Here is an 18,668-nt window from a genome sequence, read left to right as displayed (position 1 = left end):
GGGAGGGGGTGGAGGGAAAGGGAGGGGGCGGGGGGAAGGGAGGAGAAATGACCCAAACATTGTATGCACATATGAATAAAAGAAATAAAAAAAAAGAGAAAATGCCTGCTATTGTTTGGATACATGTACTCCAAAGTAGTTAATAATCATGTATTATATGCTTGAAATTTGCCAAAAGAATATCTTAAATGTTCTCACCACATAACAAAACAAGCAAAAAACCCAAAAGTTAACTGTGAGGAGATGGATATGTTAATTAGCTTGATTGTGGTAATCATTTTACAGTATGTATGGATATCTGAACTTTCCTTTTATACCTTAAATATATTGCAATAAAATAAAAATCAATATATGTGTATATGTAGAAAGATATTTGATATCAAATTTTAAGTAATAAAACAAGTTGCAAGATAGTATGCATAGTATTATCCCATTTTATAGAAAGTAAATTGTCATATATGCATATATAGCTGTACACATAGGTAAAAATCTTGATGAGGCTGATGTGATGATGAAGCCTGTAATCGTAGCTATTTGGAAAATGGAGATCAGGAAGATCATGGTTCAAAGCAAGCTGGGGCAAAGAGTTTGTGAGACCTCATCAACCAATAAAAGCTGCGGCACAGTGGCATCTGTCATCCCAGCTATCTTGGGAAGCACAAGTAGGTGGTCCAGGTTGGTCCTGGTATAAAGTGAGACTCTATCTCAAGGATAACCAACTCAAAAATGGCTGGTAGAGTGGCCCAACTGGGTACAGCATCTGCCTAGCAAGTATGAGGCCCTGAGTTCAATGTCCAGTACTGGCAAAAATATTTACTATGTGATTTAATAAGTAATTTATTGTGGATTGTGGAACCAGAGGGGCCTTCTAATTTCTATGTTGTGAATGTTCATATAATTTTAATTTTTTTACAATGAACACAATTCAAATTTTCAATCAACTTACTAAAAGCTCAAAATGAAAAATAATAAGTAAAAAATTTACAGAAGCTGACAATCATTACAGCTAGCATTTGATGAGCATTTAAAATAGGACAGGCACAGTTCTAAGCAGTTTACATACACTAACTCACTGAATCCTCACAAAACTCTTTGGCATATATATTATAGTGTATCCTTGTTTACTCTCATTTTACAGATGAAGACACTAAAGTAATAGAAATTAACAAACTTCTTCAAGTTTAAGTTAGCCAGTCAGAAGTAGATTCAGAGGGCTGGGTGCAGTGGCTCATGCTTGCAATCCTATCAACTTGACAGTTGGAGATGGGATTGCAATTCAAGATCAGCTTGCTCCCAGTACCACCAAAAAAAAAAATTTAAGGCCCAGGCAAAAAGTTAGCAAGATCCCATCTCAAAGAATAAGCTTGACATGGTGGCATATGCCTGTAATTCCAGCTATGAATGAGGCATGTGTGGGAGAATTACAGGCTGAGACTGGCCTGGAAAAAAAGTGTGAGACTGCACCTGAAAAGTAACTAAAGGAAATAAGGCTGGATGTATGCCTTAAGTGGCACAGTGCTTGCTTGCCTACCAAGTGCAAGGCCCTGAATTCAAATCCAGTACTGCCAAAAAAGAAGTAGATTTGGGATTTGAATCCATATCTGTCTTTTTAAAAACAACCCTAGTGTTAGGAATATGCCACTAAAAAAGGAAAAGTTAAAATAACTTGGGATGAAAAAATATTTTAGAGAACCTAGTTCATACCAATCCTGAACAAATTGGCTATTCAATGATTACTATACAAAATTTGAGTGTAAAGTAGTATACCTGTATCCCTTTATTGGTATACCAGATACCTTAGTGAGAACATTTACCACCATTATCACTTTAAATATATGTTGAGAAAGTTCTAGTTTCAAAATATATCTGCAAATTCATCATGTTTTATCACCTCCAATATTACCTCCCTGTTCCAAAATGCCACCAACTCTTAACTGAGGTATTACTGTCACTTCTGAGTTAACATCCTTCATTCTAATAGTATTCATAACCCTGGAGCCACAATAATACCCTTTTTTTCTGTACTGGGGCTTAAACTCAGGACATACACCGTGAGCCACTCCACCAGCCCTTTCTATTTTTTTTTTGGTGTTGGGTATTTTTGAATTAGGGTCTCTGGAACTATTTGCCTGGGCTAACTTCGAACTGCGATCTTCCTGATCTCTGCCCCCTGAGTAGCTATATGGGAGTGAGCACTGGCACCTGGCTCAAAGTACTACTTTTTAAAGGCATAACATGGCTTTTCCTTTCTTAATACCTCCCAGTGGCTTCCCTGCTTACTCAAAATGAAAGCCAAAGTCCTAACAATAGCCTACATGACTCTGTGTTATCTGGCTGTCTACCTCACTGAGCTCATCTCCTACTCCAAACTTGTAAGCATGGAATTATTAAATCATAAGGTCTGGGGATGTAACTCAGTGGTAGAATACTTACCTAGAATGTTCAAGGCCCTGGATTCAATCTCCAGCCATGCAAAAAAGTAGGAATTATTAAATCACTATACAAATGTTAGTGATTTGTAAGTGATTCTATTAGCAAATATTGGACTAGGATTCAACCCTATTTTTATTTGACACTAATGACTGGACTCTCTCTATTACTTCATGCTCTAATTAAATGTTGATTTTTTGAAGTAATATGGGCATTACTTTTTTGTTAGCATAACTTAGACATCAAAATGAGGCATTTTCCCTTCTTTGGAAATCACTTAGCTTAACATTTCTGCAATTTCTGAGAATGTTCTTTAACTCTTCTTTTAGAAGAGATTACAGTGCATGGAAAAGCCATGCATAATCCTAATCTTTGCATTTAGGAAGGAGTTTTAGAAAGCATTTATTTTGGAAACAAAGTTAGTTTGAAGAAGAATTTGAAGCTTATGTTGAAGAATAAGTATTCTTAGGTAAACATTACCAAGAAGAAATATCTGACAATCCTGGATGGCTCACTAACTTAAGATAACAATTCCAAAATAATTTTGTGGGGTGTGTGACAGTAGTTGTATGACGAGGCAATGTCCCAGATGACTACTTTGAAGGACCATGTAATGTGGTGATAATGACTTAGATAAATATCAATTATTATATACCATATATTTTTCTAAGTATTCTGTGTATTAACTATTTGAATTGCTTTGGTACACAGAGTTTAAGTTACCCATGGTCTCGCAGCTAAAAATGCAGTAGGGCTAAGGTTTGAACACAGGCAGTCTGGTTCCAGAATCTGTGCTGCCAATAACTATACTCTCCTGCCTCTTTTTTTAAACATTTTTTTTATTTATTCATATGTGCATACATATGTGGGGGTACACCTCACCCCTCCTTCTCCCCCCCACCCCCCTCTCTTCCAGGCAGAATCTGTTCTGCCCCAGAATGAAAATTTTAGAAGTCATTGTATACTTTGCATATTCCAAATGCAACAGGTCACTTTTTTTTTAGAGCCACTAAAATCCTCTTTTCTGACTCCTTACTGATAGAACAATAATGTCGCCATTTTGTGAATAGGCAGCCATTTTATCCTCAGGCCTCACTTCTTTTTTTTTTTTTTTTAACCTCCATATATATTTTACTGTTGTTTTCTTTTTTCCTTCTATAATTTTTTATACAATTTTCCTTATGCATCTTTATATGTTGAATGTTTTATATTTATAACCTAAAAAAAGAAAAGATTTAAAAGGTGATTATCCAGTATGTAATCTAAAAAGAATTTCCAGAGAAACAAACCTAAATTTCTCATATATGCCCACAACCTGGGTTTTTTTTTGTTGTTGTTTTGGTTTTTTTTTTTTTTGTATTTTTAAATATATATTTTATTTATTTATTTATTTATTTTTAATTTGAAAGAGTACTTAGCAATGGCCCTCAAAATTTTTAGAGGACACATTTTCAATTATAATTAACCCAAAGCTAGAAGGCATAAGAGTCCATTGATGTAGCCCAAGCCAATCAGTTTCTTTGGGAGTTATCTAGCACCTAGGGCTATCACCTAGTGCACAGACTCACAGAAAAGACTAAAGAAAGAGGCTCAGAACAAAAAGGGCAGAGATGGAAAAATACTACCCAGCAGAAGCAACAGTATTATTTACATGTGCATATGAATGTACTAATATACTGTGTACATTGTAAAAAATACACAAGGAACAGAAGATTTAAAATGGTAACATAAAAAACAAACATAACTAAAACTTCTATTATTTGTTTGTTCCATCAAGATGAATTGTCTTGAACCCCCCCAGGGGAACACATGCCCCAATTTAGAGTATTGGCTTGGGATAAAGGCTTTGCCACTTATTACCTTAGTAATCTGAGCAAGTTTTTCACTCTGTGTTTCTTTATCTGTTAAATCAAGATGGTAACTTCTAATTTGCAGGATTGTTGTGTGGTTAAATGAGATGATGTGAACAAAACCTGTAGTGCCTGGCTTTCAGCAAGCTCTCTACATATTACTTATTTTGTCTCCTAGTTTTAATTCCCATTATTTGTGTTTCTTGCTCTGTGTTTTTAAAGTTTCATGACTTCATACACACTTTTATAATTGTTGGAGGCAACTGCAGTTAGACTTGGTACATCTAGATGGAGCCAGATTAATAGTTTTTTCGTGCTGTAGCATTCCAAACATGGTGCAGCTGTTTTTCTCTGACTGCAAAGAAAACAGGGGAGGAGACATCTGGAAGAAGCTATGTGCATTTTACTTTGTGCAAAACACTATAGGGGGGAGGAAAGAGGGTGGTTAAGAAAGAGTAAAATAGATGGGGTGAACTTTATGTATGTATATTAATATCATAATGAACCCCCTTAGTACAATTAATTTATGCTAATAAATTTTTAAAGCACTATAGGAATTGGGAGGGAGGAAGGGGGGACTTAATGAATGTCAGACACTTAAAAATGAATGGCCCAACTGTTCAGCAATTGTGTGTCTGTGAATACAAGCTCCTTTTTACATCAGCTGTTACTTACTGTCTTTTGTGACTGGGAATCAGGCTTTAAAACTCCTAAGTGTATATTGAGCCATTTTTATCTGTGCCTTTCCGTGGGTGACTTTTTCCTAACTGGATCTCTTGAATTCATTCAGTCTCATTTACTACCATTCACTGAAAATTTTACCTTTGATCCCAACCATGAGCTTGTGTTCTTCTTTATCCTCTTAGAATGCAGTTTGTTCAGTTTCTTTGGCACAAAGTTAAACAGAAAAGGAATGTACTTGAAGGTTTACCAGGTTTCCAACTAACAGAAGGCACCCTTTTATTAGAGTGATTTGAGAAGGGTTTATTTACAAAGGAAATAATTTTGAAGGGGATTGGAACAAACACAAGTCATAGTGCAAAGCCTCAGGGCTGTTACTAACACTTGGTCCAAAGAAATGAAAGGATGGAGAGTTTATTAGAGCTCAAAAGGAGAGTTATGTAGGACAGGCCACCTTTAGAGGAACAATGTATTTCTATTAAGAAGCAAGTCAACCCAAGGTGTCCAGATAGAGAAGAAACAATGAGAATAAATATTATGACTTCACTCTCTTTAATCCCTCCATTCTTCTGCTGGGATTCCAATGGCCCAACCCAACCAGAAGCTGGAAAACATGAGAGCTCATTGATGTAGCCCATGCACATTAGCTTTCATAGATTGATTTCAAGCCCCTGAAGCTATTAGCTGGTGCACAGGCTCAGTGGGAAGGCTGGGGAAGGAGACTCAGAAAAAGAAAAGCCAGAAATCAAGAAAGTCTATCCTGCAGGAGCAATCTGGCTAAGGCACCACTGCTGGGTGCAGTAGCCACTTTCAGTATACTTCTCGTCTCATTGTCCCTTCACCTTTTGGTCACATTCTTAAGCACAAAGTCCTGAGTGGGATTATCCATATGACTAAGGCTAGTTCACCTGCCCACGCTCTCTTGATGAGGGGTGCAGAGAGAGAATATTTCCTCTTTGACTTCCCTGGTGGGAACCAGGATGCTGCTTTTTAAAACTCATACAGTTAAGGTTTTCTATATATTAAGAAAGAATTCATAAACAAAGCTATATCTCCTCTAAAAAAAGCCAAGTTTTCACGAACAAGTGACTTCCTAAATCTTTATTATTTGCAGCAGTAAGACTATCAAACAAGGATACAGAGATTTTTTTTTTTGTATCTAGGTCTGTCTTCTCCCTCTCATTTCCTTCCTTCCTTCCTCCATTTCCTGATCTCAAGAAGGCCCCTTTATCTTTCTAGATCTTTATACAAGAAAGTAGGACTAAGTTAATCAAATCTAGTTGGAAATTCAAATGTCTGGCAATATATATGTGTGTGTGTGTATATATATATACAGGCTCATCCCACAGAATTCCTTCATCAACATTTTCCTGATAGAATACCTAAACCTCTTCATTGCACATGCATTTCTTTCAGTACAACATTGGGGATTTTTGGCTAATTATTTATATTATATTTATGTCCTTAAAGTGCAATGTAACATTTTTAAGAGAATGAACCAGACGGACATAAGAGACTCCTCCATACCATGTGCCTTCTGGTGTCGTTATTCTCACCCTCAGAGATGTCCATTCACATTTTTCTCAAGATTTCCTGACCTCCAGTTTTAAGTTTTGTTCCTTCCATGTTCCTTATTATCTGGCCAAACCATTAACCACTGCTCATGAACTGGCATAGATCCATGCCGCAGATCTTCTCTGTGTCCAGAAAAAATGCACTGCTTGAAGTTTTGCACACTGGCAGCATTTACCTTCTTCACCCCTTGAATTCAGGATAGCTGGTTAATCTACAATGAATCTTGAATTGTTAGAGCCAGACCAATCTAAAATTATATTTCTCACCCTTTATCAAGCATCCTTGTACTCTATTTCCATGTACATGTCCTAGAGTTTTTTCCATATAAACTAGAAATCTGGAAGTTTGTTGGTTTTCTCTAACTTTTGAGTTTGTTAGTGCCACCTCCTTCACAGGGTCATGCTGAAATCTGACAGTCTTGGGAATTGATGGGGGAGGAAGGAGAATAAAGAGAACTGGCTTCATTTTGCAAGGTAATTCCCTCAGGTGAAAGAGCATCTTCTTTTTTATTTGTGTGTTATACATGTGTATTTCATGTGCACCCATCTCGTGTAGGCAAGTAAAGGCTGAGGTAAATATTATTGGTGCCTGAAAATAGGCAACCATCTAAAAAAATATCTTCAATCTAGGGAAGAGTAGTTTCATCAGGCAAGGTAAGAAAGATTTCTGAAGTTGGCAAGGGAGAGTCAATGAGAATTAAGGTTTCAGCATTCATCAGGTCCTCTAAATCCCATCATATATTTCTATGTCAATTTTCCAGCTTTCGGTCTAACCCAGATAATGCCAGAATATGCACCACAGAAACCTGTCAGGGCTATGAATACTACTGATATTGTAATTCATCAGCACACAGGATCAAACCAAAGTCTGAGTTTATCTTTGACCATCTCAGTTTTGCTGAGGCAAATGACTTTCTTTATACCATTGAGCTATTTATTATAAGAAGAAGTCACCTCAGCAGCTGTCATTGAACTCCTCATGCCCTTCATACTATTATCCTTGAACTGGAAGCTGAATGGGCATGCCAAGTGACCATAGGTGATACAATAGCTAGTTTGCTGCTGTGTTTCTAATATTTTCCTGTCCATTAACCAATTCTGATTTTATCAATTTTCCCTGAAGGTCAGTTTCCTGCAGCTTAGTTTATGATACCATTTTCTGAATAAGTCCAAGTTCTTGGGAGAAATATATTTAGTGGGAAACTATAACTCATAGCATGAACAAACAGTGAGTATACAGAAGAAAGCTTGGGCAAAGATGGGAAACTAAGGAGGGGAGGCAGCAGGAGAGATTGAGTTAGGATATTGCTGCAGTCTTAGTTTAGTCCACAGCCACTACTGGACCTAGTCACCAAGACAAGACCATGCTAGCCACTGGACACAGCCAGCACTACTTGTGTAAACAGCATTGTAAATCTCACCTCATAGGCTCTTTTTCTTCAGTGACTCGAGATTCAAGGTCCCAGTTGGGAGCATCTGCTAGATCATGGGTCCATAACCTGGCTTTGTGGGAAGTGGAGAGAGAAAGTAAGACACACAATGGAAACTGGAGGTGGGATTCCACCTGGATGGTGGGTAGGAAAAACTCCTCCTTTTCTCTTAATTGGTAGCAGAAAGATCTTTCCTTATAAGTCCAGAAGCTGTTTTCTATCTCTCACTGTAACACTTGCTTTCTCTCTCTTTCTCCCTCTATCTGCTTTGGAGAAAGTCACTGTATCTCTCTTGTCTGAGTAAGTTGTATTAAAATATTCAGAGCTCATCAATGTGTAGTGCTCTGTGATGTCGGACCTCTCATGAATCTAGTGAGAAAGATGTGCTCATATTAAGAGTTTAATAAATGTGTAGTTTAAGATCTTCACTTTAACGATTGTTTTATCTTTTGGGGGGCAGTACTGGGGCTTGAACTCAGGACCTCACACTTGCTATGCAGGTGCTGTACACTTGAGCCACTCCTCCAGCCTTTTTTTTTTTGTGATGGATTTTTTTTTTCAAGATAGGGTCTTGAGAACTATTTGCCCAAGGCTGGCTTGGAATGGTGATCCTCCTGATCTCAGCCTCCTGAGAAGCTAGGATTACAGACGTAAACCACTGGTTCCTGGTGAATGGTTGTTTTAAAATTATTTTTCTGACCCAATTTCTCATTGAATATGAAGCATCTACATATATCAGAATCTATTTCTTTATTGAATTTCCTTATTATATTAAATATTGAAGAACTTTTACCTTACTTGCCTTTTGACATTTCTTGTTGATTTTAATAACTCCCTTGGTAACCCCCTACCAACTTAAAATGCATATAAAAACCAAGGTGAATCTTAGGGAGAACAATGATAAAGAAAGTTGATATTCCAGGAGGCTTTAGGATCTTATCAAGGTTGATGCATTAGTTTTACTTTAAATCTCTTATCTATCTAATTATTTTACCACTTTGATTAGACGAAGCTAAAATTGGTATTGATGAAAAGAGAAAGCACAATCAAAGAAGCAGATAAGCAAATAATTGAATGCAAATAACTTTTAATTGTACTCACTTAATAAAGTTAAGGAACAGTGTCAGGTGCCAACATCACTTTGTCAAATCATAGTACAGTGGGAGGATGAAAATAGAAGAAAATAGCACAGAATGTTCTGAAAATTGTGGTAAATTTTTAAATTGTGAAACACTTTCATATGAATTAGGTTCCAAAACAACCCTAAGTTCCCAGTGGAGAATATGTTCACACCCTCCAATAAAAATTCAGTTCTTCATATGCCTTAGGCATTTGTGGAATCCTAGTAAAGTCCCCTTGTTTCTTCAGACACAAAGAGGTAGGTGGGCTTACAGGCATAGTAGTTAGGTCTGGCAAGTTTAATATACTGTTCCACTTGGAATTACACTAGGAAAACTAGCAAATAGCTTTCACTTTAAGTTGATCAAATAGTTTCTCCTAACTCAATAATGCATTTACCCTTTGCCCCCTTCCTAGTTCAAGGTTACCTGGATTATTTACCCTCTCTGTCTAGTTTCCTGCTGTTTTGATACATAATGCATAAGAACAGATACATGATTTACAATATTTTGACTATGATTTTTTAGAAAAATATATTATCATATTGTTGTACTGAGGGTACATTGTGACATTTACAAAAGTGCTTACAATATATTTTAGTTAAATAACTTTTAATTATACTCACTTAATGAAGTTAAGGAACAGTGTCAGGTGCTACCATCACTTTGTCATTCTCCTTTGTCATCCCCTATCATCCTCTATCATTCTCCTTTATCCCCCACTCCTATTCGTAGAATACTTTCAACAGGTCTCATTTTTCCATTTTCATACATGAATACATAATATTTCCACCATATTCACCATCCTACACGTTTTCCTTATATCCTCCCCCTTCCCACTGGTACCCACCCCCAGACAGGACCTGATTTATATTTTTGTCCTCTGTTTTTTAGAAAAAAAAGACATTTTTGTTTGTTTAAGATATTTATACAGAGTTGCATTATGACATTTCCATGTATTTATGTAATGTATCCCAAATTGGTTCATCCTTTCCATTTTTCTCCTTTCTTCCTTAGTCCTCTTCTTATGGCAAGTTCAACAGGTTTAAAAATTCTATATATTCATTCTTGTTTAGAAAGTACATCACCCATATTCACCTTCTTTGCTTCTTTCTTTTATCCTCTCCATCCTGTTAATGCCCTCCCCTTAGTGTGACCTGTTTTTCATTCTTGTCTTTCATTGTTTAGGTGTCCTTTGGTCAGTGGGATTTTTGCTTGTACATGCATTGTGCTTAAGTCAATGTAACCCCCTTCAATGCACCTCCTCCCCCTTTTCTCCCTATCCTGTGTTGTTTAACAGTTTTGTACATGTTTCCTTATGTCTTATTCCTATACAGATGTAATGTATTTTATTATTATTTGCTATTTTTCCTTCTTTTCCTCTTCCCTTGGTCTCCTCTACCAGTCCCACTTTTGGATACATACTCTGTATATATTTCTATGTATAGATAATATTGCTTGTGTTTGTATTGGGCCTGTACACATAAATAAAAAAACATGTGGCCTTTGGCTTTCTGAACCTGGCTATTCTCACTTAAAATGATGTTCTCCATTTCCATCCATTTACCTGCAAATGACAAAATTTCATTCTTCTTTATGGCTAAATAATGTAAATACTATATTTTCTTAATCCATTCATCAGTTGTGGGGCATCTTGGCTATTCCTATAGCTTGGCTATTATGAATAATGCTGCAATAAGCATGGTATGCAGGTGCCTTTATTGTAATCTGACTTACATTCCTTTGGGTATATCCCTAGGAGAGTTATTGCTGGCAGTTCTATTTTTAGTTTTTTGAGGAGCGTCCATACTGTTTTCCATAGTGGTTTACTGATTTGCCACCAGCAAATAGTGGATAACTAATTCCTACCAGCAGTGTGTGAGGGTTCCTTTTCCCCACATCCTTGCCAACATTTGTTGTTTATGTTTTGATGACAGCCATTCTAACAGGAGTGAGATGGAATCTTAATGTGGTTTTGATTTGCATTTCCTTTATGGCCAGAGATGTTGAGCATTTTTTCGTATGTATACAAAAATAATGCCCATTCAATAGAAACTATTATTTGTGCTTACTACCTCTCAATCTACACCTGACTTCATAGGTGATTTATTTTAGCTCAATGAGTTTCTCAAATAATTCCTTAAATTTATCTGATATGCTACAATATCTAAAGTAGGTTCACCTATTAAACAACTGAATATAGAATGATTTTGGAGACATCAACAATTCATTTTGCAAAGTATATATAAGAAAAAATGCATCAAGGTCACCTTCTGTTCCTAATGATGTCACTGAGCCCTTCCCTAGACTCCTTTTTTCAATGAATGTGCTGTTCACATTTCTTTTGCATGTATTGGTTAGTTTACAGGTACTCTTCAAATACTGATGACTGATTGGATTGTTTTTATACCCCTTGTTGCTTTGAATAAACAGGCTATAATTGTAAATTTTAACTAGAAAAAGAGTAGTGATCATGGCAGTGAAAGATTTTTAAGATCCATTTTTATTGTACTTCTTCTTTACACTGGAAGGCAATAATCGCTTTTGGCATTTATAGAGTGCTTTGTATTGTTGAAGCACTTAACAATCATTAATTACCTTATCTCATTTCCATCTCAAATGGGATAGGTTGGCTAGCAAAACAGGGTCACAGAAGGACAATAAAAGATTATAAACTTGCAATGTTTGGCAGTTAATGTACCCAGGGAGAACAAAGTTCTTTGTCTTCACATATTTATGTGAAAAAGGAAAAGAGAGAAGATAACTCACCATAGGTCTTCCCTGAGAAACATTGCATTTGTTTCTTTTTTATTTTTGATTAGTTTAGAGGACTACAGTGTGATGTGAAATGCCATCACACTGTTTTATCTACACAGAGTGGATAAAAGAAAGCACAGCATCTCAACACTTTTATTACTAGGAAAGTGACTAGAACAACTCAACAACCAACCACATGTACTGGTAGCAGTAACTAACAAAAGCTAACATTTATTGAACACTGAGCCAGGTACAGCGATACACTTCTCTATAATACGTTATCACATTTCACCCTTACAACAAAGCCACAAGTGGAAACTGCTGGTGCCACCAGTTAACGGAGAAGAAAGTGAGGCTTAGAAAGAGTGAGTAATTTGTTTATAATAAATAGCTCTCCAACCTATAACTGACTCCCAAGCCCTTGGATTAACTCTGTTTATACTGCTTTCCAGGTAATTTGCTTATTCTTTAATGGCAATACATTGGGTAACAATTGAGGGTGATCTGGGAATCCACGAACACCTTAGTTATGCAGAAGAAATGATTCAACTAAACTCTACTTGAAGAACTCTGGAGGATGAAGTCAGTAATGGTGAATGGCTAACTCCCATAACCCAGCCCCCAAATAGTCAACAAAGCTCCATTGAAAGGGCTTGTTTCTCTTTCATACTGGTAGACAAAATATTCTCGTAGTCTATTTTCTAGGTACTAGATTAGTCCCATTTTTGTATGTCACAGAGTTGTTGCCAGTTAACAGCCTTAAGAGAGTAGCTTACGATGAGGGCAGAGCCCTTGCTTAGCAGGTGTGGCCTAATAAAACAATGGAAGAGCAGGTCAAAAAGACTTCCCCAGTAAGAGCTGAGAGAGGTATCAACTATAGAGATGACTTACAGGTTTTACCAAGAAACGGGCAGGGGAGGCATTCACAAAGCAGTGGCTTTTGAGTACATCTAAGGACATGTGTCCCAGGCTCTAAGGGAGAATACTGTCATACATTAAATTATTACTGGGTCCATGATTCTAGACCAAGCCCATTTCAGCAAGAAGCAAAGCCAAGGATCTTACTTGGGCCCTGGAAACTGCTGGCAATCTCAGGGAGCATCAGGGATGATTATTGAAACAGTCATGAACTTTGAACCCCTGTTTGCATAATGCCTGATAGCCTTTGGTCTGCTAATAAATTTCTTTTATGCATAGCTTGATCTCTGCACTTCCAAGGGGGAATTGGAATCAGCCTATGGGGGAAGAGAGGGCTCTAGGATTCAGAGTGGGAACTTAAGCAAATAAAAGGGTACCCTTGAAAGAGAATTCATCCTTTGCATCTCATCTGCCTCTGATGTACAGTTGTATCCCTCATCATATTTATCTACCCTTTTCCAGTCTCATAAATTGTGCTATGCATTTCCTAATCTTGTCCATTATGCTGAAATTTTCGAAACAAAAGAACAAACACTAAGTGTGAAAACTGGAGATGTTTGAGCCTGTCAAAGATCTGAACAATTCTGAGCTCAATGTAAAATCAAGAACTGCCACAGTAAATGATTAATAGAATGACTTCACTGGCAATTTGGTCTATTTGACAAGAGAGAAGACAGATTACACTTATATTCAATGATCAGCATTTCATACTCTGTTCAGAATTTTGACCTTAGAGTGGAAGACTGACTCCCCTTCTTTAAATGTCTCAAATAAAAGGGTATGGTGGGAAAAGGGGTGGAGATAATATTTACGGATTTCACAATTTTACGTAGGGCTTGCCTATTTGAACAAATACTTAGCAATGGCATACAAACACCACTGAATCAATATCTTTAGTCAAAGTCTAAACAGATTTACCATTTCTTAATTGAAAAGTAATTTTCAGGTCTCCTATAAATCAGGAACTCCTTGTGTGACATCTGTACACATGGAAGCCAGACTCACGCCTGTAATCCTAGCTACTCAGGAGGCAGATCAGGAGGATTGCGGTTCAAAGCCAGCTGGACAAATAGTTTGTGAGACCCTATCTTGAAAAAACCCATCGACAGGGCTCGAGGTATAGACCCTGAGTTCAAACCTCAGTACCACTAAAATAAATAAATAGAACTTAACTCAAAATGGATAACAGATCTGAATGTAAAATGTAAGGATATATAATCTTCAGAAGACATAGGGGAAGATCTTTGTGACCTTGGGTTTCACAGAGTTCATAAATATAGCATCAATAGCATGATCCAGAAAAAGAAAAATGATAAGTTAAAGTTGATCAAAATTAAAATTTTTTGCTTTACAAAAGATGCTGTGTAGGGAATTAAAAGGCTACAGACTGGGAAGAAAGTATTTGCAAGTTATATACAGTAAAGGTCTGGTATCAAGAATATCTATATCTATATCTATATCTATATATACACACAAAAAAACCAAAAAGCTGAGACCCAGTGGCTCATGCCTATAATCCTAGCTACCCAAGAGCCTGAGATCCAGAGGATCACATTTTCAGAACTTCCCAGGCAAAAATGTTTGCAAGACTCCATCTTAATGGAAGAAAGCTGAATGTGGTGACACATGCCTGTTATCCCAGTGACAGCAGAAAGCATAAAATGGGAGGATCGAGGTCTAGGTCAGCTTGGGCAAAAAGTAAGACTGTATCTCAAAAATAACCTGAGCAAAAAAGGCTGGAAACATGGCTTACGTGGTGGAGCACCTGTCTAGCAAGTGCTGAAGCCCTGAGTTCAAACCCAGTACCACCAAGAAAAAAAAAAACCTGAACAATAAGAAAGCAAACAACTCAATTTTTAAAATTAGGCAAAAAATTTAACCCACATTTCATTAAAGAAGTTAAATGGATGGCAAATAGTCACACAAATAGATTCTCAGTGTCATTCACCTTTAGAGAAAAGGAAATTAAAACCACGATTTGCACTACATAGCTATTAGGATGGTGACAATGAAAAATACTGGCAATACTAAGTGCTGACAAAGATGTAGAACAACTAGACCTCTTACACATTATGGGCATGGTGGCTCACATCTGTAATCCCAGCTACTCAGAAGGTGGAGATTGGGAGGATCACCATTCGAAGCCAGCCAGGGCGAAAAGTTAGTGAGCTTCTCAACACAGAAGCCCAGTATGGTAGTACACATCTGTCTTCCTAGCTATGTGGGAAGTGTAGGTAGGAGGATTGTGGTCTGAGGCCATCCAGGCAAGAACTCAGGACCTAGTGGCCTGGTGTCTCATGGCTGTAATCCTAACTCCGTGGGAGGGTGAGATTCAGGAGGACAATGGTTGCAGGCCAGTCCTACCAAAAAATGTTTCCTAGACCCCAGTAGAAAAAGGCCAAACCTGGTAGCACATGCCTACCATCCCAGTAAAGGCAGAAAGCTTAAAATAGGAGAATCGTGGTCCAGGCCAGTCTGGATAAAAAGGGAGACCCTGTCTCCAAAATAACCAGAGTAAAAAGGGCTGGAGGCATGGCAAAAGTGGTAGAGTACCTGTCTAGCAAGTGCGAAGTCCTGAGTTCAAACCCCAGTACCACAAAAAAGACCTTGCTTGAAAAATAACTGAATCAAAGAGGACTAGGGACAGGGATCAAGTGTTAGAATACTTGCATAACAAGTGTAAGGCCCTGAGTTCAAACCCCAGTAGCACCAAAAGAGAGTTAAACCTGTAACTACTTCCATTATCCAGCTGGTCCTACTTTTAGATATTTACGCTAGATACATAAAGCTTATTTTCTTACAAAAAACTAGAAGATCTATTTATAAGCTCCTAAAACAGGAAATAACCCAAGCGTCCTTTAATGGGAGGGAATGGGTAAATATACTGTTCTACATACATACAATGAGATACTGCTTAACAATAAAAAGAACAAACTAGTGATACACACAACATTATGGATAAATCTCAGACATTATATTTTGTGAAAAAAGACAGTCTCAAAAGGTAACATACTGCATGATTTTATTTGTGCTATATTCTGGAAAAGGCAAAACTGTATGGGAGAGAGAGAGAAGATTAGTATACAAGGGGTTGGGGAGAAAAGAATGTAATTATGTATGAATTTAATGGGGAGTTTTCTGGGGTGAGAGAATTCTTCTGTATCCTGATTGTAGTGATGGTTATTTGCATATGTACATGTGTTACAGCTCATGGTACTATAAGCACACAAAAAGTTAAGTTTATCTTATGCTAATTTAATTTTTAAAAAATCAAGTACATTAATTTAACCAAGAGGAAAAAAAAGACAGTATTGTTTCCATTTGCAAACAAGGAAACTGACTTGCTCAAGGTCATTCAACCAATAAACAATAGATTCTGAGCTAGAACTCACATCTGTAAAGGACGGTATTCTTTCCCTATGCCAAATTGTATATTAGTGAGCATTTGTCTGCTAGTGCCCAATTCAAAAGCCCCAACTCAGAATGATAAGGACATTTATTATTTCACATAACAAGGTGTTCAGTGGTAGGAAAGATCAAGAGATTGATTGATTTTAAAATAATTCAATAATGTCATAATGGCTAAGATTTCCTCCTTCCATATCTGCATGGCACAGTTTCATTCCAAGGGTACTTCCTCTGATGTTACAGGATGGATACTAGTCTCAGACAGGGACACAAGCTTCTTTGATCATAACCAGTAGAAAATAGATCACCTGAAACAACTTCACAAAACTTTTAAGACTTAACTAAAGTGTGTACTCTATGCAAATGCTGTCATTTCTTAGGATCTTAAAGATTCCAGACCACCAGTTATAACAATTATTTATGTAATTGGTAACATTGAAATAAATCAGAGCTTCTCACTGCAGTAACAGCTATATATCTTATTTGTACAGAGCTCAAATTTGCCATTTTTCCTCCCAGGCTCGTAGATACTGTACCTCATGTTTAGTTAGCATGATAAACTTTCCATGCACTGTAATGGGTCATTTTAGAAAAGCTTTACTCAGACAGATAAGGATTCTGAGGGTTTCAAGTGTTTTGGCCAAATTCACCATCAGGTAGAGACTGAACCAGAGGTCATATTTAATCTTCAAGTATCTTTCTTTTCATTCCTTCCTTTATAGCACATCGATGCCCTCTTCAGTGCTTGGATTTGAGTAGGGAAGCACAGTAGCAATTTCAAAGAAATATTTTAAATTCATAAATGATGCTTGCAAGCTTAAGATTTCAGGAAACTAACATCATTCATATTCCCAATGGTACCATTTGGCTGTTTGAAATTTTAAACTCAAACATGATAGGATAAACTTGACATCTTTGACTCTCATTAGCTTTGCCATCTCCTTTCCCTTGATATCCAATCAATTGTCCTGATAGATGGATTCTAATCCATAAATCTCTTGCACCCATCACCTGTTTTCTATTTATCTCCACAGTTCCATTATATATTCAGGCTTTTGTTATTACACAATAACCTCTTCATCTTTCTGCCTTCATTTTCTTCCCATTGTACTTCTTAAAAGATAGTAAGAAATTAATGTTTTCAATACACAATGAAGATAATGACATATGTCGCCTTGTCTGCACCTGCTCCAAAACTTTAACAATCTTTCTTTGACTAGAGATTAAATCCTTAACTCCATAATCTGGCTTTCAAGTCCTTCAATAATCTGGCTTCAGTATTTCCTTCCAAATCTTGAGATAGTCCTCCTTTCTGAGTGGGAATTGTAGGTAATAGCATACTACAGCCAGTTCACAGTAGCTTGCAAGAGGTATTTTTACTCCCAACTCTACCCAACTCTGTGTTCAGTAATATATTAGTAGCTCAAAGTTGACAGTGATGGAGTATTTCTACCATACCAATTAAGAAATGCCACAAACCAGAGCTCTTTGAAAAGAGCTGATTATTAAATACATTTACCAGTACACCCCTAGCTCCAGACCAACTGATACTAAATTTGAGAGTGAGGATGATTATGGTTTAGAAGACCAAGATAGTATCACTGAAAGCCTGGGTACTAAGTCAAAGACAGGAGAGCCTGAGGTAAGAGAACAAGAAGCAGAGGGTTGAAAATTTGTTGGAAAGGTAGAGCTGAGCAAAGTTTGAGTTCTCACAGAAACAGACACTGAAAAAGGGATCTCAGGAAGCAGTGGTAGGGTAGAGAGGAAAGTGAGACAGAAGGGAAGGCAGCAAATATAGGGTGCTTTGATGAATAGGTTACTACTGTGGGCAATTGAGGTGAGTCCCACTAAGGACCTTTAAGGGAGTATGTATAACACAGTTGGTCACACAAAGGATGAGGGATGTGGGGAATTTATCCTCAAGAAGATAGCTGTGAGTGATTGCATGAATATGTAGCATGTAGGAGCTTGGAGATACAGCTGAAATGATAAAGTGCTTGCCTAGCAAGCATGAGGCCCTGAGTTCAAACCCCAATCACACAAAAAATAGTGGCAGGTATATAGGGGAAATACCAAGGGAATACAAACAGGACAGAGACACTCATGGTTTTATGTTTTCCATGGTGTGCTTGCTGGTGGCAGGGCTTCATTAAATGGTCAGTGAATGGAGTGAATCTAATTCCAATTGTGAATCATTTGTTCTTAGCCTACACACTATTTGTTCCTTCCTTTGCTATAAGATTCTCTATCGTTCCTTATAGTTTTGAAATTTTCCCAATTCTTGCAGTTCCTCAAAGATCAGTGCCACCTCCTTCAGGAAACTCATCTGGTGATGATGATAGAAGTGGATTGAGGGTCAAGCCAAGCTGGGGGTGGGGGAGTATTGTGTGGCAAGGGAATTGGTAATAAGCCCTTCTCCCTTGGTTAGGTGTATGGGGTCAAAGGACAGAGACAGAAGTAGTATTCTTGAGTCATTCCAAATGATATAATCCACAAGGGAAG

The sequence above is a fragment of the Castor canadensis genome, chromosome X, assembly GCF_047511655.1.
Source record: "Castor canadensis chromosome X, mCasCan1.hap1v2, whole genome shotgun sequence".
Taxonomy (NCBI): domain Eukaryota; kingdom Metazoa; phylum Chordata; class Mammalia; order Rodentia; family Castoridae; genus Castor; species Castor canadensis.
Note: the sequence above shows the minus strand (reverse complement) of the source record.